The sequence below is a fragment of the Aethalodelphis obliquidens genome, unplaced genomic scaffold (genome assembly GCF_003676395.1).
Source record: "Aethalodelphis obliquidens isolate GAN/ISIS:26980383/991018 unplaced genomic scaffold, ASM367639v1 scaffold26, whole genome shotgun sequence".
Lineage (NCBI taxonomy): Eukaryota > Metazoa > Chordata > Mammalia > Artiodactyla > Delphinidae > Aethalodelphis > Aethalodelphis obliquidens.
Window position 1 is genome coordinate 8,111,435 of NW_020837970.1, and position 26,012 is coordinate 8,137,446.

The following is a 26,012-nucleotide window of genomic DNA, read 5'->3' on the forward strand; positions in this document are numbered from 1 at the left end:
TTATAATGTTTCTGAACGTGGCACTGGGAAGAGCTGTACACAAGCAGGGTCTTGTTTAGAGGCGGGATTTCAACTGGATGTAAAAGTGTTGGTAGGCTGGGGCTGGCCTCAGGAGGGGATAGGAGGCCTGCTGCACACAAAGGCAAGAATCTCTTCAGGGCTGGCAAAGTGGGGTCAATGGTCCTTGTGGTTCCAGTGGGTTTCCTGTCCTTGAGACAAACAGAAAAAAGCAACTAACAGAACTCTCCCAGAAGAGGGCTGCCTGGAGAGATGCCGGAGCAGAGAATCTTATTGCCAGGAGGACTGGGATGATACTCCAGCCCAGCACTAATTTAATGAGATAGGGTAGAGCTAAGATCTCAGGCAACCAACGGTGAGGGACGAGCAGTGAACTGTCTGTGTTCGCTGACCTGGGTATTGGACACCCAGACCCGAACAGGGCTGATGCCCTCACTCATTCTGCCTCTTGTACATTTGTTCGATTGATATCAATATAACATGCATGCAGCTTTCCGCAGTCCTAGCCTAAACATGAGCTGTCAAGTGAACTTGGGACAATCCACCCAAGGTTCTCAAAGTAACCCTTCCTAAAATCTCCATCCTCATCCAGGCATCATCCCCTGCAATCTGTTAAGGCTGGGAGATTTGGTTCTGAGGATCCCAGGGAGGGTATTTAAGAGGTTGGTGTATAGGGTCAGATGGTACCTGGATTCAAATCCTGACTCTGCCACTTCCCAAATAAGTGACAGTAGGGAGGTGTCTTGATCTCTCTAGGCTTTAGGGTCCTCATATGGAAAATGGGAATAATAGTATCTTTCTCAGACAGTTACGTGAGGATTACAAGATGCATAAAAATACACGCAGCACCATGCCTGGGGCATAGTAAATGGCCGGTCAGTATGCACAATGATGGTGATAATGGTAAAAATCACGTATTTCTGTTTCTCCAGGTCCTGCCATCCAGAGCCACCCATCCACTGCCTTTGCTCTGAGAAGGAAGCCCTCTCCTCACACCCCTCGACACACCAAGTCTGACAGCCCTCACAGGCCCACGCCTTCCTTGTTGATCACTTTAAGAGCACGCATTTGCTGTGTACTGGGGAGATGTTTTCCTTGCTTTGGGTGTGTTTCAAGGAAGGACAAGGATGAGGCCATTATGTGAACACAGGGGCAACAATGAAAACAAGACTGCTTTCTGAAAAGCACTAAAAAGCTTTCTTTTGCCTGAATGGCCATTATTTTCACTCTTTCTCCCTCACACAAAGCACGGGAGCACACTTCATTCAGGCTGTTGCCCAGTGAGTGGTGTGAAGACGTGGTACAAACAAAAGAAGTAACATATTGCTGTTGTCAGGTCTCTTGTTCCGTGCTCTGCGAGGTGGACCAAGCCTGCCCGCCAGTCACACTGCTTGAATCATCAGCAAGAACAGTGCACACATTTTTATATAAATATAAAAACCATACATAATCCCTGACATGGTTACATGATGATTTACGAGCGGGAGCTGGATTTCAAAAGTCGGCAGAACATAAAAGCGCAGTGTTCTTCTAAGACGTTGGCACCTTGTCATCCCCTTTGACAATTTTAAGCGTCAATCCTGCCACCTGGGAAACAGCGTTCCTCTTGCCCCCGAGGAAGAAGGCAGGATTGCTCGATTCCTGATGCACCCGGGGCCCTGGGCATGCATGTGAGTGGCTGGGAGGGTTGGCAGCCTCGTGCCTGGAGCCGGGCTCGGGGGGGGGGGGGGGGGTAGTTTTGAGGTACTTGGGTATTTATTGGGGTGTTCTAGGTCTCGGCTGTCCAAATCACACATACTCAGAGTTTTCTGAAGATAAAAAGCAATGTCAAATAGGGGGAGGAAGTAAATCTTGGTATTCTGCAAGCTTTCCTTTATTGAGGACAATTCAGTGACTTTGGTTGAAGGCTCTGTGTGTGCGATTTTTCTTCCTCACAAGTTTTCCTCTCTCCAACCTTTGTCAACAAGATCACTGTGCCAACCAGATAGAAGTTCGAGAACTTTTCTTCTGCATCACTGGACGGTTCTGAAGAAGGGGGAAGTGGTTTCTGATAATGTCTCCTCCCCCTGAGGGCCAGGGCTCTACCACATTTCCCATGAGGTCTCCCCAGGGTCCAGCATGTGCCAACACTGTATTTGCTGAGTGAACTGTTGAAAGATCAACATCATTGTGGCATTTTTCTGATTTCAGTCTCTATGGACCCCTGCCCCAGCTACTTGAACCTCAGTGGGGAGCCTGTCCCTACGTGATTCAGCCATAACAGTGTCACCTTTAAGAACCCCATCCTAGATGTTCTTACAGAACACCCGCCATGGGCCCAGCACCGGGGAGTGCATGATACACGGGCAACGTAACCCATGTTTGGGGGCCTCCAGGAGACTATCACTGTAAAGCTTTGAGCCTCCCCGGCCCATCCCCACCTGGGGTCCAGGGTTTGATGCATGGAGCAGCCCGGCAGCATGGCTCCCCTGCTTACTAGCTGTCTGCGACCCCTGACAGGTTTATAACGTGTATACTGTGCATAAGTTCCAGTCGCTCATTTATAAAATGCAGACAGCAACACCCAACTCCCAGGTGTGTTGTGAGGATTTGAAGAAACCATGTATAAAGCACCTGACACAGGGCCAGCCCACAGTAGGTGCTTAGGAAATTCTGATGGTCAAATTCTCTTTGACAAGTAGTAAAAAAAATCTATCTCAGAAAACAAGATGAACATGCAGAAAGTCATCTGGGAACAGGACAGAGTCAGTAACTAATAAAGAATGAAATAGATGACAAGCTCTTTGGTGTGGGCTAAGCTGTCTGTAGCCCGGAGGGGGAACGAAGGTGCTGGATGAGCCTGTAGCAAACAGCTTCTCGGAGGACACAAACCTGAGAAAAGGAAACCCTCTTGCACTGTTGGTGGGAATGTAAATTGATACAACCACTAGAGAGAACCGTATGGAGGTTCCTTAAAAAACTAAAAATAGAATTACCATATGACCCAGCAATCCCACTACTGGGCATATACCCTGAGAAAACCATAATTCAAAAAGACACATGCACCCCAATGTTCAGGGCAGCACTATTTACAACAGCCAGGTCATGGAAGCAACCTAAATGCCCATCAACAGACAAATGGATAAATAAGATGTGGCACATATATAAAATGGAATATTACTCAGCTATAAAAAGGAACGAAATTGGGTCATTTGTAGAGACATGGATGGATCTAGAGACATACGGAGTGAAGTAAGTCAGAAAGAGAAAAACAAATATCGTATATTAATGCATATATGTGGAACCTAGAAAAATGGTACAGATGAACTGGTTTCCAGGGTAGAAATTAAGACACAGATGTAGAGAACAAACGTATGGACACCAAGGGGGGAAAGCAGCAGGGGGTGAGGTGGTGGTGTGATGAATTGGGAGGTTGGGATTGACACGTATATACTGATGTGTATAAAATGAATGACTAATAAGAACCTGCTCTTTAAAAAAATAAATAAAATAAAATTCAAAAATTCAAAAAAAAAAAACAAAAACAACGAAATTGAGTTATTTGTAGTGAGGTGGATGGACCGAGAGTCTGTCATACAGAGTGAAGTATGTCAGAAAGAGAAAAACAAAAACCGTATGCAAAAAAAAAAAAAAGGAAACAAAAAAAAAAAAAAAAAAAAAAAAGATGGTTCTGAAGAGCCTAGGGGCAGGACAGGAATAAAGATGCAGATGTAGAGAATGGACCTGAGGACACAGGGAGGGGGAAGGGTAAGCTGGGACAAAATGAGAGAGTGGCATGGACATATATACACTACCAAATGTAAAATAGCTAGCTAGTGGGAAGCAGCTGCATAGCACAGGGAGATCAGCTCGGTGCTCTGTGACCACCTAGAGGGGTGGGATAGGGAGGGTGGGAGGGAGAGAGACGCAAGAGGGAAGAGATATGGGAACATATGTATATGTATAACTGATTCACTTTGTTATAAAGCAGAAACTAACACACCATTGTAAAGCAATTACACTCCAATAAAGATATTAAAAACAAACAAACAAACAAAACACCTGAGATGGAACTTGAGGAAGAGGCTTAAGTGACTGTGGTTCCCCTTGAATAATAAGAGTTCTGGGGCAACGAAATACGCCGATTGGAAAAAAAAACTCCAAGTGCCAGATTTATCTCATGGGATCATGAGGGTAAAATGAACATGAGAAAGAAACATGGGCTGGGCCAGGTGGCACAAAGGTCCTGTTCTGCAAACAGCATTTCCCCCTGAAAGGTCACCCATAATATCTTTTGTGTCTCTAACGGTGGCAATTAGTAATGCCCCCAGCTTAGCATCAAGAGCATTGCTTTATGAAGGGAATCAGATACACTCAATCTCTCAGAGTTCAGGGTGTGTGTGGAGGGAACCAGGAAGATTCATGCTGTACATGCTTCCAATTAAAAACACAGACAGAGGAAAAAGCAACACGAATGTCACAGAAAATAAAGTGCTGCCACCCACACGTGGCCTAAAGGTCACTGCGCCTCTGCCTTGGCCATTATCTCCAGCCGCAAAGGTCAGGGGGGCTGTCTGCATTTCTGGGGAGTATGTTGGCTTTCATGAGGACTCAGAATGACTATGGCTCTGACACCGAAATTAGTGATAAGCTCTGAGGAGAAGACGATAATAGAGAAATGGAGTGACTGTAACCTTTTCCACCATCTCTCTTGTCGGCTCCATGAAGCAGCGTCACAAGGCATAAAACGAGAAGCTTCCACATTCTACAAAAGACTACAAGGCTTCGGACTTAAGTGGGTAGTGCAGCAAATGGCTATACTATTGTCAACAAGAAGACACCGAAGAAGAAGGAGAAAGCAGCGATTAAAACATCTTGTGACACCACCTTGTTGTGGAAACGGGCTCACTGTATAGTTGGACAGGTCTTGATACAATAATGCAGGGCGTTTACCACGTGGTTCTAGGAAGAGTGCAATCACTGTGGCCCAGCACGGGCAACAGTACCCCTATGTCACTGCAAAAATTTCAGGAATTTAAACGTAGATGAACTGGAAGGACACTGGACCTGGAGTCAGATAGACCAACATTCAAACCTCAGTTACAGTCCACATGTGATGGGCAATTTATATCATCTTTTGAGTACTGTGAATACAGTGTTTATCTGGAAAGTTGTAATGGGCTGAATATCTACAGCTTAAGGTCCTAGTGAAGATTAAGTGATGGAAGCGTACTTTATAAATGATCAGGTACGATACAAATACAAATCATAATAATTATTATTATTAGCTAGTGATAATGCCCACTCTGAGGTAATCCCTGTACACACTGAGGTAAGGCTGCTTTTCTATATTAGACACTCCTAGGAGAGAGGATTTTCTGCTGTTGATGACTAAATGCTATCTAGGAAATGCTACACACACAACTATTTAGATGGGATGATACATAAAACACAAGAAGAAAAGTAAACCAAGGCACATAGCACATATATGATGTATGGCTGAATGTGGCCTTCGGTGGGTGGGTATCAGAAACAAAATTAGCAACCTGCAGCCCTTCGGCTAAGCTTCCTAGCAACAGAAACACACAAATAACAAACACAGTAAAACTGGTCCCTCCAAGTGTGGTCTATCTAAAGGTATTTGGCATTTTGCAACTCATCCAGTAATGAAGAATCTGATGTTTAAACCTGCAAAGTATAGAGAATAAAGCAGGAACGATAGTTTGGTAGTTTAAAGTATTTGTCCCCTTTCTTACCTGAAGGAAATCAATTGTAGTATCAGTGACACTCCCAAACATAGAGAATCACCCAACATAGCAACCAGGATTTTCTTTCTAAAGTTCTGAACTTGACCCCGGTAAATACATCTGGAAAAGACGCTTGTAGAAGTTTTGAGCATAGCATAGTAATCCAAAAGTAGCTGACTCGGGCTCAGGATCTGGGGCAGAGCTTAAGATCACATTCGTCTGTGTGACTGACCACACTGACGATGCTGCTGGCACTAGCTGCTTTATTAGCCTGCATGTAACTCATTGGTAAGACATGGGAGAAATCTGTTCTTTCAAGTTTCCTGGAGCACTGGCTATCAAAGGAATGAGATGTCTCCCAGCCTTTCATGGTGCAAACGAGAGTGAGAGAAACACAGCCTAGCAGGACTGCGAAAATTTACAATCGACTTTTATGGTAACGTGGAAACCACGTGACAGACTGTCTACGCGCCTGCATAACTTCTGATTCATTCCTCGGCGCTTCTTCTGTCTATAGCTACAGGGAACCGTACTGAGGAGAGAAGCAATGCTCGTCAGGGGCAAGATTTTTTCACTTGACATATATGGATTCCTTATCTTTCCCATCCCCCTTGCCAAAGGAATCCATACTTAGGGCATAAGATGTTTGTGCCTTCACCAGATTTTCCAACGGGTCTTTGCCACTCTGCTCTAACCTGTCCCCTAAAAGTTAAGAATCAGCGCGGTAGAATTCCACCCGGTGGAACTGGTCAGATTTAGTGATATAATTATGAAGGAGGGCACCAGCAGAAACTGATGCAGAGTTATGTTTGGGTTTTTTTTTTTTTTTTTTGAATTTCAGAGTTACGTTTGAGTTTACGCTGCCATGGTTCTCCCGTCATGCAGGTAGACTGTAATTCCAGTTTTGGAGGACAAACGTGTGGTGTCTTACATTTTATCGCTCATTCTTCTGCAAGGTTTGGTTATTAAAAAAACTTCTTCCTGTATTAAATCTGAACTGCAAATAACTAAAATGCAGATTTCTGGGCTGATTCCATGCATATTGAATCAGGAATCCTGATGAAGGGCCTGGGAATCTTAAACTTTTAGCAATATCAAGAGATCCTTAAACCCACTGAAGGTAAATATGGCTGCATGATTCCTCCTCACCAACCACAGCCCTTAAAAGGTCTGAAGGTCATCATCACCAACCCAGGAAACCCATCAGGTGGAGAAGTAAATTATGGGAGATGATGAGAAAAGCTCGGGTAAGACTCCCTTCCTGGCACCCTTGAGGCCACAATTAAGTGACACGGTAGGTTTTGTATATTAAGGAGGAAGACCCCCCCCCCAGAGGCCTCTCACTACTCAATATCTTATTTCCCTCCCAACTCTCTCCCTGGCAATAACACCCTATGTATTCACACTGACCAAGTCTCCCTTCGACCAACAAGTCACCTATTAAGGTAGAAGGTCTGGTAGCAGATCCCCTGAATGGAGAGCCATCCCTGATCTGCAGAGTTACTGACTTTAAAATTTTTGTTTTAGAACCAGAAAGGTCCCTAGATAATACCTAAATATTAATTGAAAAAGACAGATTTTGGAAAAGTCAGTGATGCAAATGAATTGGTAATTTTACAACTTGGAAAATACATATGTATAGAATTTTACATTTTGTCTGGATCGAGGGGAAAGAACAGAGTATCCTGTAAAGTGTGAAGACAGACTAGTCCTGGAAATTGCATGTTTATTTCAAATAGGGTAACAGAGAAAGTGCTGTCCCTTTTCTGGCCACAGAACACAGCGAATTGGCAAAGTTTGAGGTATCATTTCAGAGGTGGAGGACAGAGAGCCTGGCCCATCAGAGGAGTGTACAGGGTAAGAAAACAAGAGGGAAAAGGGATGCTATTCTGTCTGTAGAGGAGCTTGGAAGAAGGCTCAGAGCAGAGATCAAATGATTGGATAAACTTTGAGCAAATGTGCCAGAAGAGGAAAGAGGAGGAATAATGGAAGAACATCAGAAAGACAAAGGAAACTCTTATTCCTAATCTGAACACTGAGAAAGTGATGGCTTCATTCATTCATTCATTCACTCTTCATTCAACAAACATTTAGTGGGAATACATCCAGGGGTAAATGACATATGGCTGCTGCCCTCAGCCAGAAAAATAATGAAAGACATTTTCATTACAGTGGGGCAAGGGCTATGATTCATGGAAATTCAGGGACATACAGGCGAAGTGTGAGCATAGACAGAACATGTTGGGGGAGAGCTTTCTAGATAAGGTGGCACCCCCCTGAAGCTTGAAGGGAAACAATGGGCAGAGATTTCAATCACAGGGGGAGCAACCCAGGAGTTGGACTTACCATGGAGAAGCCCGAGACTGAAATTCTCTTTGCTTGTGCCCTCAACATGGAAGTAATGTGTCATATATGAGTCTTTGCTCTCTTCACCTTGAGCACCCCATCGACACAACCTGCCAGAGTCTGGAATACAACCAGTGGTTTTCACTCGGCCAAAAGTTACCGATGTTGCTTTCTGGGTATTTGTAGCTGAAGGTATGGCCGTTTCTGTCCAGTGTAAACAGAGGAACTAAGCTGGCATCAAGACAGAACATGGTAGCATGTAGCCAAGGAGAAGGTCTGCCTGGCTGCTGAATACACCCTGCAAAATGGCACACAGGTGCTATCATGCAGCTATCGACTTCATCAGCGCGACAAACTGAAGTGTGTTGACAGCTGCGGTGAAACACACTCCGAGTTAAACATAATTAAGCAACATGATTAGCACTGAATAGAAGCTGGCAGCGAAGAACTCTGGTTTCCAAGCCGAAATGACATGATCACAGCCTTTTACAGCTGGGAAGAGGTCTTACAGATCACAGACAGCATCTCCATTTCACAGAGAGAAGTGAAGTGAAGGCGGAATGGACTGCAATGGACTGCAGAATGATATAAGAAGCTCTATGGCCTCAGGGTAAAAGTGGGGACTCTGAGATCAGAAAGTGTGGGGTTTGCATCCTAAGTTTGGAATTCACTGACCTCAGGAAGTTCTTTAGCCTCTCTCAGTCTCTTTGAAACCTGGATTGTTGTGAGGGTGGACTAAAGATTACTGCAGGGCCGGATCGTGTATGACAGAAGGTCAGAACACTGTATTCATATCCTTGGACCACCACTTAGGAGCTGTGGCTTCCTGGGCCTCAGTTTTTCCACCTGTTAAATGCGGATAAGAATGCTGGTTCCTGCCCTAATTACTTGCCAGTGCAAGGCTTCAAAATGAGAGCTGTGTAAGTTTCTAAGCAAATTGTTGCTGCTACAGTATGGCAAGGTATGTTCTGGGCCACCCTACTGGTTAGTGGGCAGGCAAGGCCAGATATACGCAGTAAAAGAGAAAGACCACGTGAGATTTTTTTGAGTACCTGTTGGATTGCAATGCTTGGACTCCCCCTATCAGATCAGAGTTTGATGGGACGGTGTGGAGCTCAAATGTGAGAAGAGACCTGCAAGTATGTGCAATGTAAACTGTTCTCATTTCTGGGTGGAATTCCAGGGGATGGTGGGATTGGAGTGAAGCAGAGGTGGGCAGCAGGATGGAGAGGAAAAACCCTGGGGAAGTGGTGCACTCTGCCTGAGTTTCACTCTGAGTTTTCAGATAAGGAAGGGAGGAGGGAGGGAGAAAGGGAGGAAGCGGGCGGGGTGGGGGGAGGGGAGGAAGCGGGGGTGGGAGGAGGGAGGAAAGGAGGAAGAAAATACACCAAAAAAAAAAAAAAGCATAAAGCAAAACATCCGTTTGGTCAATCCACAAGAAATAACAGCAAGGTTGCAAATAGTGCTGAGAATGGGATTGCTGGACTTTTTCACAGCTTCGGCTGGCTCACAATCCCCTCCGCTTGGTGCTTCTCTCGACTGCATGCCTCAAATGCTCTAATTATATTGCACAGCAGAAGGACGGCCTGGTGCCCTTGGATGTGAGCGACTGTCTACTTGCCACAGGAAGGTTCTGTGCTTTCATAGGCTTCATCCCCCCTCTCACCCCCCGCCCAGGCCTGGGAATGAGCTGGGCACTATTTTAGAGGTCTCCTCTGCAGAAAGACGACAAGCTTGTATTTGATTTCTCTTCTTGCCCAGGTTCTTATTTCTGCCTAAGATATTCTTTTCTGGCTTCCCTACCTGGTCTCCTCCTATTCACCTCTAAGGCCCAGTTCAGAGCCCAGTAGGCTCCATTCAGCTCAGTCTCTGCCCTGAGTACTTGTGGAATGAATACCATTTACCTGGCTGTCTCCCGGCCACCAGGTGGTTGCCTAAAGGTAACAGCCTTCTCTTCCGCTTCTATTCACATTTGTATTCCCTACACTTGGCACAGTGCTTTGAAAATGGGGCTTTGCTTCTCAAAAATATTCACAGTTTATGGTCCAGCAGAATCAACATTACCTGGAGCTTGTGAGACGTGTCATCTCAGGCTCCGCCCAGACCTACTAAATGTGAATCTTCCATTTCACAAGATACCCAGGTAATACGCAGCCACGTTCAAGTTTAAGACACTGTACGGGATGGGGTGGGGAACATTTGATCAGTGTTTCTGTAATTCACCTGAAGCAACCAATCATTCCTGATGAAGTTCTCTCTCTTCCAAGAGGACACAACAAAGGGTTAAGGGAATGCAAATCCTTTAGCCCTCTCTCCTAGGCCTGCAGTGGTTCCGAAACATTAACTCTGCAATTTGGTGGCCAGTTTCCATGTACCAGGTACCTACCACCTACACCTACTACTTTCAAAGAAACCACAACCTGGACCTGGAACAGAACCAGATGTGCCAAAAGGCCTGAGGACATTTCGCTGAACTTCCTGATGGGAAGCTGGCATGAACAGAAATGTCAAGAGTCTTCCCTCTCGAGGTTTTGAGCTTTGTGTTGCAAATTCAATGGTCCAGATCGAGATCTGACGAGTCCAATTCAGATTATCATCCAAACCTTTAGCTGGGGACTGAAACCAAATCTGTGTTCTCAAACCATTCTAAATGTGCTGATCACCGGTTAGAGTTTGCCATATAACCCAATCCAAGAGAGTATAGTCATTTCTCTAACAGCAGACGCATCATTTGCTCATCAATGGAAAATCTAGTTGTAGCATCAAAGGTCAAAAGTCGCAAGAGAAACTTGACACCTTTGAGAATGTGCCAAACCTCAAGGTTTCAATAATAAAGGCTTTCAGTCAAACCATCCAGAGGTAAATAGAGGCCATTCGACCCGAAGTCCAGCACAAACAGGCATGAACTATACTGTGCCTTAAAAATAGTGGAAGTGTTTGCCAGAATGTTAAGGAAGCAACAACCTAAGCAGTGCCTTCTGCCCCAGAAGACGACAGCCCATCTATGGTTCAAGACACAGCAACCCACAGCTATGGCCCTACGAGATGTGGAGATATTGTTGAAATCCAAAAAGTAAAGCCAGAGTCTTCAGCTTTATCTCCTCAATTCCCCAAACTGTGACGTACTACTAAGTATTATCGAAGTACAAAATTCTAAAATATCTGGTGCAGATATCAAAGCTATTAATTCAATGTATATTTACTGGGCACATGATGAACATGGTCCTCAGCGATATCCTTAACAATTATGCTCCAGCTTCAGTCCCTGAAAAAAGACCTGTTGGTTGCAACTGAGGATGCCAACAATAAAACCAGATCCCAAGGACACCATTCCACTGCTATGTCCTTACTGGAACTGAAAATTCGTGAGGAAATCACATGCATATCAGAGTTGATAAAGAGGTCAACCATCTATAACAGAGGTAGTTTAATAATGCCAATCACACAGCTCAGAAAAATGTGCTTCCCTCTTAATTTCTGTAAATCAATTCCCAGTAGAGGAGCTGGGTACGCTTGTAGACTCAACCACCTACACTGGTAAGCCACCTTTCTAGTTAAGAGCACTTTCCTAAGTGTTTACTCATCGGGCCCTCAGAGTCACCCTGGGTAGTTGGTGGCTTGCTATAATGTGACATGGCTAGTATGTGCAGGGTTGACATGTGAACTGTCTTATTCCGTGCTGGGAGTTGGGAGGCAAGCAAAAGGCAGCTATTCCTCACTTTAAAAGTGTTAGAAATCCTTTTTTTGAAATTCCAAGGAATGAAGCATCTCTCTAAACTGCCTTCCTCTTTACGTAATTTGACAGTAAGTATCCTGGTGTATTAGACTTTCCTTGATCTAAGTGGCCCTTAGATCAAGGAAAGTGTGCAGAAGGCCACACTGCTCAGACTGAAGAGGACAGAAGGATCTAAAGGAATTCTAGGTCTCTGGGCTCTCCTCAACAGGTATACGAAGCTGACCTCAAAACCATCCCTTAGTTTTAGGAAGGAAGGGAAACAATTCATGGAGGTGGTCAACTAAATTATTGTCACTCTAGATTTCATCTTGGGTCCAGCTGATGACTACTCCAACTTCCATTAACATCAAAGGTGACCAGCCCAGAGAGACAGGAAATGAGCATTTTGTGAATATCTTCTATGTACAAATCTTAAACCTCTTTGAGGATTTTCTAAGTCTGTACACTCTCCCTTATTCAAAGGCATCCCTTGATTTTTACTCCTCCCAAGGTTCCCTCCTATGGGTCCTGGCATCCCTCTTCCCTGTAAAGGTCAGGACAAGAGGGAAGAGGGAAAAGTAGAGAGAAACTCAAAACTGTTTACCTGTTAAAATTCTTAGCTGAGATGTGTATATTGGCAAGGACAACCCCGCAAGAGAAAGCAAAACCAATAGATAGGCAAGAAACCAATTATCCAATAGGGAGAGAGCTTTGCTTCAGAGGGCAAGACAGGACTCTCTCAGACCCCCAGTCTTGCAGACCAAGGCACTGCTGGAAGAGGGCACTGTAGAAAAATGCTGAACGCGATAATGGCAGGCACCACTGGAGTGGGCAAACTGCATCCTCTTCCACCAAAGAAACAAAAGGCACTGAAAGGAATGAAGTAGACAGTGAGAGGTGTGTTTTGCAGTAGGAAAAGAAACAAAAAGAGCGACTTGTATGAGTTTTCATGTTACTTTAGTGAAGTCACAATAGGACAGTTTCTCTTCCCAAAGCTTGCCCAGAACAGCTTTTTAAAGGGGGAGCAGGAACTGTACAAGTTTTTACTAGATTCTGAGGTTGAAGCCTTAATTTGAGTCATTATTGGATTGTACATCTATTTGGGTAACTGTTCAATTAGTAGTGTAATAGCTGGGACAGAGATCTTAATGAGCTTTTAGTGTCGTGATGCCTCAAGACTGCCTTTTTTTTTTTTTTTTGGTTATTATTATTATTAAGCTTTCATACAGGCTTTTTCCTCTCTGCAGTCCAATTATACTCTTCTCCCTTCAGACAGGTCGAAATGCAATGCTGAGTTTTGAAGGTTGATGACTGTGCATTAAAGATGGGTAGTTTTCTCCTCATCATCTTCATGATGAGTTTGTAAACTGCTGCTTGGATCTACCCTGTGGTCATTATAAACCTCTGGGAATGTTGGGATCGTAGGGTTAATCTTTCACAATTGAGAAAACTGAGATTCAGTTTTCTGAAAGATGAAGTGACCTACCTGATATGGCACAGACAGTGACAGAACCAGGGCTGGCACCCAGGAGTCCTGACTCTCCAGGAGCAAAACAATCAAAACACTTGTATGTGTCACAGTAAGGTCATCTTAATACTAAAACATAGGCAAATAACCCAATGGTATAATTCATTTTTAAAAAAAGAGAGAGAATTCCCTTCCAAAGACATTGTTGTGTTGGTCTTAACTCAATAGGTACTTTACTTAATTTTTCTCTGCTCTTCACTATTTAGACTTGGAAACAGTTAAAGTTGATAATTACATTTTGAGTTAAATAAAAGAAATAGCACTCAAACATATTCTGATTTAAGCAAATCTGGTCTAGGAAACCTGTATCATGAGACCTCATAGATGGGGATGATGTCTGTTTATTTTTTTGCTTTAGGAAAGGATCCTCTGCCTTAGTTTCCTAATACGTAAAAGTGACATAAGAATGGCACCTACAAGGGCTTCCCTGGTGGCGCAATGGTTAAGAATCCGCCTGCCAATGCAGGAAACACGGGTTTGAGCCCTGGTCTGGGAAGATCCCACATGCTGCGGAGCAACTAAGCCCGTGCACCACAACTACTGACTGAACTTGCACTCTAGAGCCCGCGAGCCACAGCTACTGAAGCCCGCGCACCTAGAGCCCGTGCTCCACAACGAGAGAACCCACTGCAACAAGAAGCCCGTGCACCGCAAGGAAGAGGAGCCCCCGCTCGCCGCAACTAGAGAAAGCCGCGCACAGCAACAAAGACCCAACACAGCCAAAAATAAAATAAATAAATAAATTTATTTTAAAAAAAGAATGGCACCTACGTCACAGGATTGTTGCGAAGATTAAATATTATAGTTAAACTTGTTTACAAGGCTATCTGGCAGACAGTCATTCTCAATCAACATGACCTGCTTTTGTTCTTATTATCGCAAAAGGATGGCTAGAAGATTCTGCATGCCAACCAATCGGAATCATTTTTATATTTGTAGGAGGTGAAGACGATTGGGTGGCATGCTGGGGGCAGTGCATGTGCAAATATTTTGAGATGTTTTAAAAGGAAGAGAAAATTTACACCAGAGTTTGTAAAGGTGACTATTGAGAGAAAACAAATGATGCTACTATAAATTAATAATGCAACTCATTTTTGATATGTTGTTGAGTGCCTGAAGAATGAATTTGCCTCAAACAGTCTCTTCAAAATCCATTTATTGCCCCAGATAAATTGAAGGGTAGTGTCACATTTTGAAAAATGTTATTTTACTGGCCATAATTTTTCATGGTTCCGATGGGGACCTGGTGACAGCCCAACACAGCGAATGTCCTTCATATTGCCATCCTTTCTTTTTCTGTAAAGCTGAATTGTCCTGGGACCACTCAAAATGTGATTTATTTGTCCCTGGGCCAGTAGAAGGTTCTGTGTAGGTGAAAATGGATGTTTGGATAGTTGAAGAGAAATGGAAATGAGACTCGCAGGCTGACTTAGTGGAAAGAGGTAAGTAACTTAGGAACATCAGATCACTCTACATTCTGACTATGGAGTTCTGGATGATTCATGTGCCTCAGAGATACACATGGACCTACATGTGATCTATCAGGAAGGAAGGAAGCAGGAGCACAATAAGAGCATCTCAGTGCTAGGCCCTGTACTTGTGCTTTGTATATATTTACTCACTCAGTAATCGGAACAGTCCAGTGAAGCTTAGGGTGACCAAGGCTAGAATATGTGTTCAAAGTCACAGACCACTAAGTACCGCCAGCACTGGGTTTGCCCCAAGTTTGGGCTGATTCAAAAGGACCATGGTACGAAGTGAAGTAAGTTAGAAAGAGAACAACAAATACCATATGATATCACTTATAAGCAGAATCTAAAGTATAACACAAATGAACTTATTTACGAAACAGAAACAGACTCACAGACATAGAGAACTGACTTGTGGTTGTCTAGGGCGGGTGGGGGTGGGGGAGGAGTGGGGGGAGGGAAGGAGTGGTAGTTTGGGATTAGCAATGCAAACCATTGTATATAAAATGGATAAACAACAAGGTCCTACTGTACAGCATGGGAAACTATATTCAGTATCCTATGATAAACCATAACAGAAAATAATATGAAAAAGAAAAAATATATATATATGTATAATTGAATCCCTTTGCTCTACAGCAGAAATTAACACAACATTGTAAATCAACTATACTTCAATAAAATAAATGTAAAAAAGAAGGGCCATGATGCTATGCTACCAGTACCGTGGACACTTGGCCTTATTGCATCTCTTCCTTTGGGAACGGTATCAGGCATCCACTTTCACAATGAGCTTGCTGTTGTGGGGAGAAATTAAGAGGCTAGAGAAACTCAAGATACAATGAATGAAGGTATGTTTCAATCGTAGTTTTCCCACTGCCTGGTCCAGTGCTCTTTCCACCACACTCTAGTTCTCAGAGATGAGGTAGGAAGATGTCAGACAGACCTGATGAACCATGTACAGGGCTAGTGGTCAGAGAAACTGGGTTCTAGCCAGTCTGTAAATCTGAAACCTGGCCCTCCACTTCCTTGCACCACTGTTTCCTCATTGGTCAAGTGAGGAGGCTGAACTAGATGATTTCCAAGGTCTATTTCAGCTTGAACATTCCATTATTCTATTATCTTTGTGCTCTGATAAGTAGAAGCATGTAGCCCTGGGCTTATTAATACTAACTGGGGCAAATAAGTGAAATTACTTTATGAAAACAGAGCTGTGGTTGCTGCTTGGAGCCAAATCTGCCTTAGGAGACTCACTCTAAGCATTGGTAATGGGATTGCTGATGGTTCCTCGGCCACAGCCCACGAACGCCCTGCAGTTTCACTTTCCAGTTGGAGCCAAGGGTGAGTATCCTCCACAGAAACATGAAAGTGAGGCACAACACAGTTTAAGTAAAAGGAATAAATCAAATCAGCCACATTCAGCCTGACTCATCTTTCATCCATCTCCTTCCCAATGCTTGTTCAGTCCAGCTCAGTCCAAATGCCAACCCATGCTAGAAATGGCCCCTTTAAGGCTCAGCCCGCAGTGATGGGTTGTCTCTCTGAACCTCAGGAGAGTTCCTGCTCTCTATTACTCAACATTTATAGTCCGGGACTCAGACATGTCTATATGTTTCAATATCTGAGATCTATAATGAAGATCCTTTGTGCCAGAGGCAATGTTTTATGCTTTGGGACGTGGGGTGGGAATATGGACTGAAGGCCACAGGCTACATATGTGACCTGTATTGCCCTGTTTGACACATTTATTTTAATGCTCTGCTCTTGGGTTGTAAAAAAAGATGCTGCAAAAACTACCACACTAAGCAGATTAATCCATATCTTTTAGGAATTCTGCTGAGACTATAGCTAAGTCAGCCTCTCAATGTTCCCTATGAGATTTCTTTCACTATTTAATTTCAGGAATACAGCTATCCCATTTTGATGATCATTTTGATATTAAGAACTGTGAATTGACAGAGTGTCTCCTCTTTTGTTTTGGCTGCCAGGAAGGCCAGGTCAAACACGAAATGAATCGGTATCATCTTTTTTGTTCCATATACTCTGTATAGTATATTCTTTAATTTGGTCATGATAGTTTTCAATTTTACTTATACTTTCTCTGGTCCCTCTTGTATTTTGCCATTGTTGTATATTAGAAGTTTCCTTTTAATTTGCCCCCAATATTCCTTCAAATGAGGTAAATATAAATACATAAATAAAACCCGTTATTTCTTTGAATCTGAAATGGGGGCATCATGCCTGAAATTCAGCAAATACTCAGTAAATACATACTGCTTGATTTACAGGGAGACACATCTCACCTTATAAAAAAGCACTTTCTGAGAGTCGGAGCTGCTTAGAGAAGAGATGCGTGGTTCCTGTCACTGTCACTGGAGGTGTCTGTGAAAAAACTGGATAAGCACTTCAGCCACCTTACTGAGCTTCAGTATCTTTATCTATAAAGTGGGAGTAATAGTATCTCCCTTTGAGGTTGTTGTGAATAGTGTTATGAGTTAGTGCATGTCAAGCACTTTAGCTCTTAGCACAGTGTCTGACACATAGAGTGAGCACTTGAAAAACAAGCAGCGGTTATCACTAAAGAGGACTCATGCACTGAAAGCTGTTTTATTAGCTTAAGTTCACTTCCAAACCTGACTGTTCTGTTGGGTGAGCAAGCCCACAGTCAGGAGAAGAATCTCAAAGGTGGAGCCATGGACCCACCCTGCTTGTGTGGCCACTGTGAGGGGGATTTCCACAGCAGAGGAGGGGCTGGATGAGGTAACTTTTAGGCGTCTTTCCAACCCCAAATTCACGATACGTTTCAAATCTGTTCATTCAAAGGTATCATAAGGGTGTTGGGGGGAAAAAAAGATTCTAGTGTCATTTTATGAGAAGTTCTTTGTTCTTTCATGTGTAAATTTCATTTGGGACCTTATCAATTGGATATTAAAGCATTTTCCAGGGAAAAATACCCAGGAAGAGAGGAGTGGAGGAAATGTCGGAGAGCACTTCATGCCTTGCTATCTAACTGTAAGGAAAGAGCTGCTTTCCCCATGGCCTGCCACGCACAGGCTGGCAACCTGATTATTTCCGGGAAGGCACAGACAGCACACTTCCAACAATGAAACTTTCCAGAACGCATGCCGAACGTGATGGGCGTTCCAGTTTCATTACTGTCAACCTCACACTGAATTGCTCCATTATGCATCCCTGCGATTTTACAGTCAAGGTTTCCCCCGCTATCCGAAAGTAGAGCATTCCTATGAAATCTTTCGAAAACCGAGATGGCGTAAAGTGAAGAAGCAGTTGCCTTAGGACACATCTTGCTAACGGGTAGGCAAAAGAAGCCGCGGGAAAGCACAGATGCTCACAGACAGTTCGAAGCTATGGCGGCTTGACGCTAAGATGCTGAGTGTGGTTCCTGGGGAAGGAGCTTGGCGGGCTACCCTCCGTGCTCAGGGGTACACGCTGCCTCTATAATGTCTCACCACAAAACAAACACTGAGCCCTATTTTCACTTTTCACCCTTCTCCCTAAAAGAGAAAATCCTCTTCAGGTTTCTTTTGGTTAGTGAAAACAGGTACTAATATAGGTCTTTTGTAAAAGTTAACTGGCATAAGCTGAACTTTTGAAAAGCAGAGGATACCTGGATTTTGATGCTGGCATCCTTCAGAAAATGTGCCACGTCTAGGAAAAGGAACCCATCAACTCTCAGCATTTTGGCTGGAATGACCATAAAATTGCAGGTTCCCAACACAACCACGGAAACCATTTTCCAGTGACCTTTGTCTAAGGAGTTGTCAGGTACCTGAATGGGGCAGAATGAATTGGTGGGAAATTCTCCAGAGATACAGAGGCCAGGCACTGATTTCATGATTTTAAAGATAGATTTTTCTTTTCCACGGAAATCCCAGGAGGGGCATCTATTATAGAGATTGGGACTACGGGTGTCACCCCAGGTAGTCCACAATGTAGATGGTCCCGGCGTAACCTGTGTCTAAGTGGAGAAGAAATGGCAGCATCGGTCATGAAGGACAGGTTTCAACTTAATACTCCTGGGTCAGTCAATTCTTTGGTTGGAAACAGGACTGGCAATTTCTTGTTGGTAGAGCCTCTTGAAATGTGAGTGGGCAGGACTGGTGACAAGCAGTGTCCAGCCACATGATAGGTGCTATAAATATTTGTTAGAAGTCTCAAACTGCCCCACCTAATCCAGGTTAGGGCTTTCTGAAAGCTCTTATATAGGAGATTCTCCAGTCTTCAGATGGGGGTAAGAGTGGGTGGGAGGAAACCTTAAAGGGCAAGCAGGAGACTACAGCTCCCTCTCTCCTTGGAAAACCATAAAATAGATAAGAAATCGAGTAAGTGATGCTGGCCCACGGAGAACGCTGGCCCGACACCCGTGTCATCCTCCTCTGGTCCCCTCTGGCTTTTGAGTGTGTTGCCTTCACTCCCCTTCCTTCCATGCTCCCCTCCCCACATCCCAGAGACTGGAGGCAGCTCGGCTATGACAGAGTGTTGGACTCTGAATTCCCAGCCATGGCAATAAAAAGTGACTTTGGGATACTCTGTCTTCTTCTGTTGCCTGCTTATCTTTTCTCACCTGCTGCTGGAAGCTCATCATGGTTGATTTTAGGCTAAAGAAAAGATCTCCACGAAGTAATCTGAGCAACAACGGCATTAGAATTCAATCAGACATCTGGCCAGTAAGTCTTATTATTCATGATTTAGCTCGGAAGGTGATGAGCAAGGCTAGGGTTACTCTGTTATCAGCGGAACTGGCTACAGAAACCAGGTGCTATTTAGTGAGATACTTATTGAATGGCTGGTATGTGCCCAGCAGCATGCTAAGCACGGTGGGGGAATGAATACAAAGGTGAGCTAAACATAAATCCTGTGCCCAAATTAACTGTACTAAAATGAGGAGGAATGAGATACCTACTTCCATAACTGGAGAGTAAGAAGTGCGTCTAAGAGCCATGGGCAGAGATTTGGAGGACATTAGAGGAGGCAATGATAACTTGTTCCTACAGACATCCCCCAGCTTCCATGGAAGAGGGAGCTCAGATGCTGGCCCTTAATGCATCAAAAGAACCTGGACATGGGAAGGTGGTGGTGGTGGAGGTGCAGGGTCAGCCATGATGGGGCAGAGGGATCTTCTGCCAGGAAACGTCTGGGTCGTGAAGGCAGAAAGACACTTTACGGCTGCATGAGGCAGTCAGCTGACGATTGTGTGTGCAGGTAACGCTCAAACGCATTTGCTTAGAAACCCGTCTATTGTCACCAAAGCATAAGACCTGGGCAGTGGCCTGAGTTTTCTCATCACTGAGCATGCTGGTTCTCCGTGGTCACCTGCATTTTGCGCTAGCTCAGTCCTCACCCCCACCAGTCAGAGATGCATCATTGAGAGCGCAGATTATCTGTCCCTGTGACAGTAGAACACGCCTGACTCTGACCCTCATGGGAGACACCTCCTCATCATATCATTCTTTTCCAAGGCAATCAATGTGATCTTTCTGTCAAGAAGTATTCTTTAAACAATGTCTGAACCCTTTCAGTTACTCCGCTAGTCCTGTCAGAAGGCACACCTGGCTGCTTTGTCAGAAAATTAAAGCTGGAGGGGCTCTGCTCGGCTCTGGAAACACAGCCAGATCCTCTTTTCTCCAAAGTGAGGACTTTGGGAAATGGCACATCAGAAGCAGCATGGCAAGTGGTAATTCGAATGGGCTCCAGTGCACAACAGCTCAGGTCTAGGGAAAAAGACAGGCTGGAGAGATTCAGGCAACAGATATCGTGTATACCTTCCCAAATTACATTCCTGCTGCAGATCAAAGTTGTTTGTTTGTTTTTTTTTCCCCAACCACACCAAAGCACACGTTTGGAGGCCAAACTCTTCAAGGCACTTAAGAGGTATTTGGTAACTTTCCTGTTAAATTTGGAGTTCAGCTTACAAGCCCAAGGTGTACTAAGTGACCTAGCAAACAAAGCACTGCTTATGGGACCAGAGGACTACATCTACCTGAGGTTTGAAGTATTTTTATGAGCACCATTAGTTTCAAGAGGTCATGGCCAGCCAGACCCATAACACCCCCATATCACCATGTCAGATTTTGACTCATCCAATTCTTGTCTGCCTTGTTAAAACCATTCAGCCTAGGAGAGTCTATGAAGGGAATGTTACATCTACATCCCGAAGGGTGGCTGGTTTTTCCACTTATAAAGGAAAACCTTTTCCTTCTACAGAAATATCTCTCTGCAGTCTTGCCAGGTTTAAAGCCTCTTATGCAGAATAGTCAGTTTCCATAAACCACAATTGCATATCATTAAAAATCTTAAGGATGCAATGAAGTAAATAAATGTATAAATGCCATGAGATGCCTTAGACTGAATCCTGGAATAGAAAAAGGACATTGATATAAAAACTAAAGAAATCCAAATCAAGTCTGGACTTTGGTTAATAGTAATGTGCCAGTGTTCATTTCTGAATTTTAACAAATGAATCATAGTTATGACATGAGCAACAGGGGAAACTGGGTGAAGGGTATATACGAACTCTCTGCATTATCTTTGCAGCTCTGTGTAAATCTAAAATTGTTCTAAAATAAACAGTTTATTACAAACTTTATGGATGAACTTATACTTTGGCAGATAAGTCACTGGTTCTGAGGGAATCTCTATACCAGAAAGGAAGTGTGACAGAGCAGAGAAGCACCAGTGTAGGAGGTAGGAGCTCTGTGTCAAAGACCCAGGTCTACCTATAATTAAAGCCATGACCTTGGATCAGCCATGTAAGCTCCTGTAGCATGCATCTGTGAGAGGGTCTGCATCTCTCACAGGAGCGTTATGAGGACCAAATGCAAAGATGCTTTAGAGAATTCACTGAAAACTTAAAAACACAACAAACTGGAAAGGTGGTCTTAACATCTTCTTTTCCATTTTTCATAATCCTTTATTCATGGTCTCCCAGGCTTTTCCATTTTTCTTTCTTGGTTTTCAGGTTTCACATCAAGTGTTAAGTCCTAAAAGTTTAACAAGCCACTGAGTATCTTGATAACTTTTAGAGACACGATCTATGGGCAAACGTATAGGCAGTAATTGTTTGATCTCAACTCTGGAAGCTGCACAAGAGAAAGTTTTCAAATGGTGCCTGAGAGAAGACACCAGGGCGGCTTTGAGGCACACAGAGGGGATTCAGCAACCAAGCGCAAAACTGGGCAGTAACAGAAGCAAAGGTTTTCTTTACCATCTCCTGGAAGCTCTGGAACTCCGGAGTGAAATCACCCCAACATCTAGTGATTGAAGAGGTGGTTCCTTCACAGGCAGAGGGACTCTTGCTGCCCCAAATGCTAGCAGCACTGCTTGTTGAACTGTCATTCCAACAAGTTAGTCCTCTCCCTCTGGCAGAACATCTGGTCATTCTTCCAGAGCTCCCCAGCACCCAGACTGTCAAATTCAACTGCTTAGCATGGCCCAAAGGTCCTTCACCTTTACTCATCTCCTGTTCCCTCCTCCTTACATCCAGCTGTTATCTCCCATTTGCTGTTTCTCAAGTACACATATGGTTTAAGGCTATGTGCCCTTCACCTGCTTGTCCTCTTCCCTAGAATGCCCTTCCCTACTTTCTCACCAGAATAATCCCGACTCCTCTTTTCTTTGTTTTCCATTTTTCATAATCCTTTCTTCATGGTCTCCCGGGCTTTCCCATTTTTCTTTCTTGGTTTTCAGGTTTCACAGGAAGTGTCAAGTCCTGTAAGTTTCTTCCCAGATCCTTCCCTCCCCCAACTTCAGCTGGTGCCTCCCCTTAATCCCTGATTAAACTGTTCATCCAATATTCTTGCTGTGTTACAAGCACCTTTCACAACAGATTGCAATCTTCTATGGGTAAAGGATGTGTGTGTGTGCTTCTAGTATCCTAATCATTTACCAAGTATTCAGCACAAAGTAGGTTACAGGAATAAATAAATCAGTGAATAAAATGGTCAAGCCACTCAGATCTATTTTAGAAGTATGTATGTACTTCTAAGGCCAGAAAAACTTGGTATTAAATGTTACATGTTATTTCTACTGGATTAATTTCCAAATGCACTCAAGCGACAGCAGTGAGCTCATACAGTTCTAACATTATGTACAGAGCATTCTGCAGAATGACATAATGAGAATGACAACATTTTATGACTAAGTACCAGATAATAAATTAATTCACTGCTAAGATAAATGACTGTAAGAACTTGGGGGGAAAAAAGCCACCATAGCTATTATGTTTCTAAGTTTGTTCTGGAATATAAAATACCTTCCACTGAGCAACTCCCACCTCCAATTAGCTGTATTAGCTCTATTCAACCTACAGCCAGAGATACCCAGCTGCTGTTTGAAACATCCCCAAATAATACATTCTGGAGCAAAAAACAAAATTTGCAGGTAATTGACAGGTGTAAAATACCAGGGAATTTATCTTTTGCAGAGTAATTCATAAAAGAAGGGGTAAATACAGAATGCAAAGCAGTCTATCTATCCTAGACATATTTGCTGATTAGCTTTACAGGGACTCCACCTAAAACAAACTAGCTTTCAACGTCAATATTAATTTTAGCAAGCCAAGGATCAGGTCCTGAAGCAGGGGCGGGGGGATAGAAAAACCTAACCTAACTGCTTATTTTACATCTAGCATTTCCCAGCCTTTGGTAAGTACTCAAGAAAATTGATAAAAGTCTCATTTTATGAGTTCACTGCTCATAAAATTTATATGTTTGAACATTAAATTTTATAGGTTTTAAGCTTTGGGGGGATAGCTTGTACTAAAATTCTGCTTATTTGCAGACTGAAGCTGTGTCTGCTAGGGCAAGGTTGAAGAAGTTACAAACAAAAGATTTTATCTCATTCATTTTTCCCCGAAACTATTTATCAAGTACCTACTATGTACCAAGCATTGTTCTAGGTGCTGGGAATATAGCTGTAAACAGAATAAAGTTCCCAGCTTTATAGACTTACATTCTAGCATAGGGGTCAGCCAATTTTTTCTGTAAAGGTTCAGGAGAGTAAATATTTTGGCTTCACAGCCAGACTGTCTTTTGCAATACTCAAATACTTGCCATTGTAGTACACAAGCAGCTATAGGCAATATGGAAAACAATGAGTGTGGATGTGTTCCAATAAAACTTTATTAATACAAACAGGCAGGGGGCCTGATTTGGCCTGTGGGCTGTTGTGACAACTCAACAAGTCCTTCAAAATATTACTTTTCATGGTAATTATTTTTAATCTTTCACTTGTTTCAGTTAGGGATCAGGTTCTCCAAAAACTCCTTTGAAGACCACAGTTGTTCAGTGTATTGAATGAAAATTATGCTCAGGGAAAGAAAAAAAAAACTAGAGCTGTGAGAGCTGAGGGTTACCACTACACCCTTCTGAAGGCCCACATATTTCTACTATTTCAAACAGATCAGCCACAACAACATAAATATTCTCTCAAGGAACTTTAAGCTAATTAATCGTGAATGTGACAGACAGCAGAGAATTAACTTCCTGAGGCTGGTGCAAAAAAAAAAAAAAAGTTTTTTCTTGAGGTTGCTGCTTTCTGGGATCTATCATTTGTAGGTTCTGACAGGAAGTAGAAGGGCTAGAAGACCACGGCACTTTTAGAGTTGGTAGAATTATCCTTTTGACAAATGATTTTGCTGACTTGAGACATCTGGGTCATATTGGGTTTGAATTTGATTTTAAAGCCTTTCTTGCCAAGCCAAAGACAATGTTCTCTTTGGAATTTCTATACATCACCACACTGGTGCCCCTACGCATCAACTCCTTACCCAGATTTAAAACCTTCGTTATCAAATCAAGACAATGTGAGAGAGTCACATGACTTCAGTCCACTCGTAACACAATATATTACACTTGTTGAGATTTTTGTTACTTTCTTTTCTGAGATCACTTGGAAGATCTGCAAATTCTTACTTCCAGGAAGTTTTCAAAGAGTACCTCTGTCTAGCATTCATGATTCAACTATTCATTTGTTTAATATATAGGTATGAGACACCTTCTTGAGAATTATCAGGTAAACGATGTCATAAAAACATGGTTCTTTCCTCAAAGATGAATGAGACTGAGAGACACCTAGGTGCAAATTCTATGTGCTAAGTGCTATTAGAGAGGTATGTATAACTATGGGGATATTGGTGAAAACCTTTTAGAAGAAATGACATCCAAATCTGAGGGTGAGAAATAGTTCCCCAAGGCAAGTAAACAGGCAAGCACCTGCCAGGCTGAGCATGTACAAACACTAATACAGATTCTAGAACTTCTTGGGACCTAAGGTGGTCTTATTATAAATTTAAAGCTTGTGTTTTCTTCATCTGCTTCAGTGTGGTACACTCTTATCCTTTTTATATATCCCAGTCTCCCCAGGGTCTAGCGTGGTACCTGTTATTTTGTAAGAATACAGTAATGATGTGGAATGAATGAGTGAATGTTTTGACTTTTTTTGCAAGCATTTCTCCCTTGGAGATAAGTTCTCTGAAGATAGGGAATGGGACTATTTTGATGTGATCCTAAGATATCTAGTTGATGAGTAAAAAACAATCAAGGTTTAGACAAGGATTCCAAGCCAATTCAACAGACAAAAAATTGTCTTTTCAACAACAGTTCTAAAACATCTCGGTATCTACATACAAAAGAATTAAGCTAGACCCCTACCTCACACTGTACATAAAAATTAACTCAAGGGGCTTCCCTGGTGGCGCAGTGGTTGAGAGTCCATCTGCCGATGCAGGGGACTCGGGTTCGTGCCCCGGTCTGGGAGGATCCCACATGCCGCGGAGCGGCTGGGCCCGTGAGCCATGGCTGCTGAGCCTGCGCGTCCGGAGCCTGTGCTCCGCAACGGGAGAGGCCACAACAGTGAGAGGCCCGCGTACCACCAAAAAAAAAAAAAAAAAAAAAAAAAAAATTAACTCAAAATGAATCATAGACCTAACTATAAGAGCTAAAGCTATAAAACTCTTAGAAGAAAACATGGGAGTAAATCTTTGTGACTTTGGATTAGGCTATGGTCCCTTAGATTGGATAAGATAAGCACAAGTGACAAAGGAAAACAACAGAAAAATTGGACTCTGTCAAAACTAAAAATATATGTGCTTCAAAGGACACAGTCAAGAGAGTGAAAAGGGACTTCCCTGGTGGTCCAGTGGTTAAGACTTTGCCTTCCAATGCAGGGGGTGTGGGTTTGATCCCTGGTCC

At 43.3% G+C, this 26,012-nt stretch overlaps 1 protein-coding gene and 1 long non-coding RNA gene across 3 annotated transcripts in view; both read right to left on the reverse strand.

Annotated features, from left to right (window-relative positions):
- The window catches only part of RORA (RAR related orphan receptor A), a 733,771-nt gene that overhangs the window by 356,602 nt on the left and 351,157 nt on the right, over positions 1–26,012 (reverse strand). The window lies entirely within an intron of this gene.
- Positions 1,876–13,808, reverse strand: LOC113629084 (uncharacterized). The gene is made up of 2 exons (XR_003436378.1): positions 5,754–13,808; positions 1,876–2,165 (listed from the first exon to the last, which is right to left on the reverse strand). It is a non-coding gene; the product is annotated as an uncharacterized LOC113629084 (long non-coding RNA).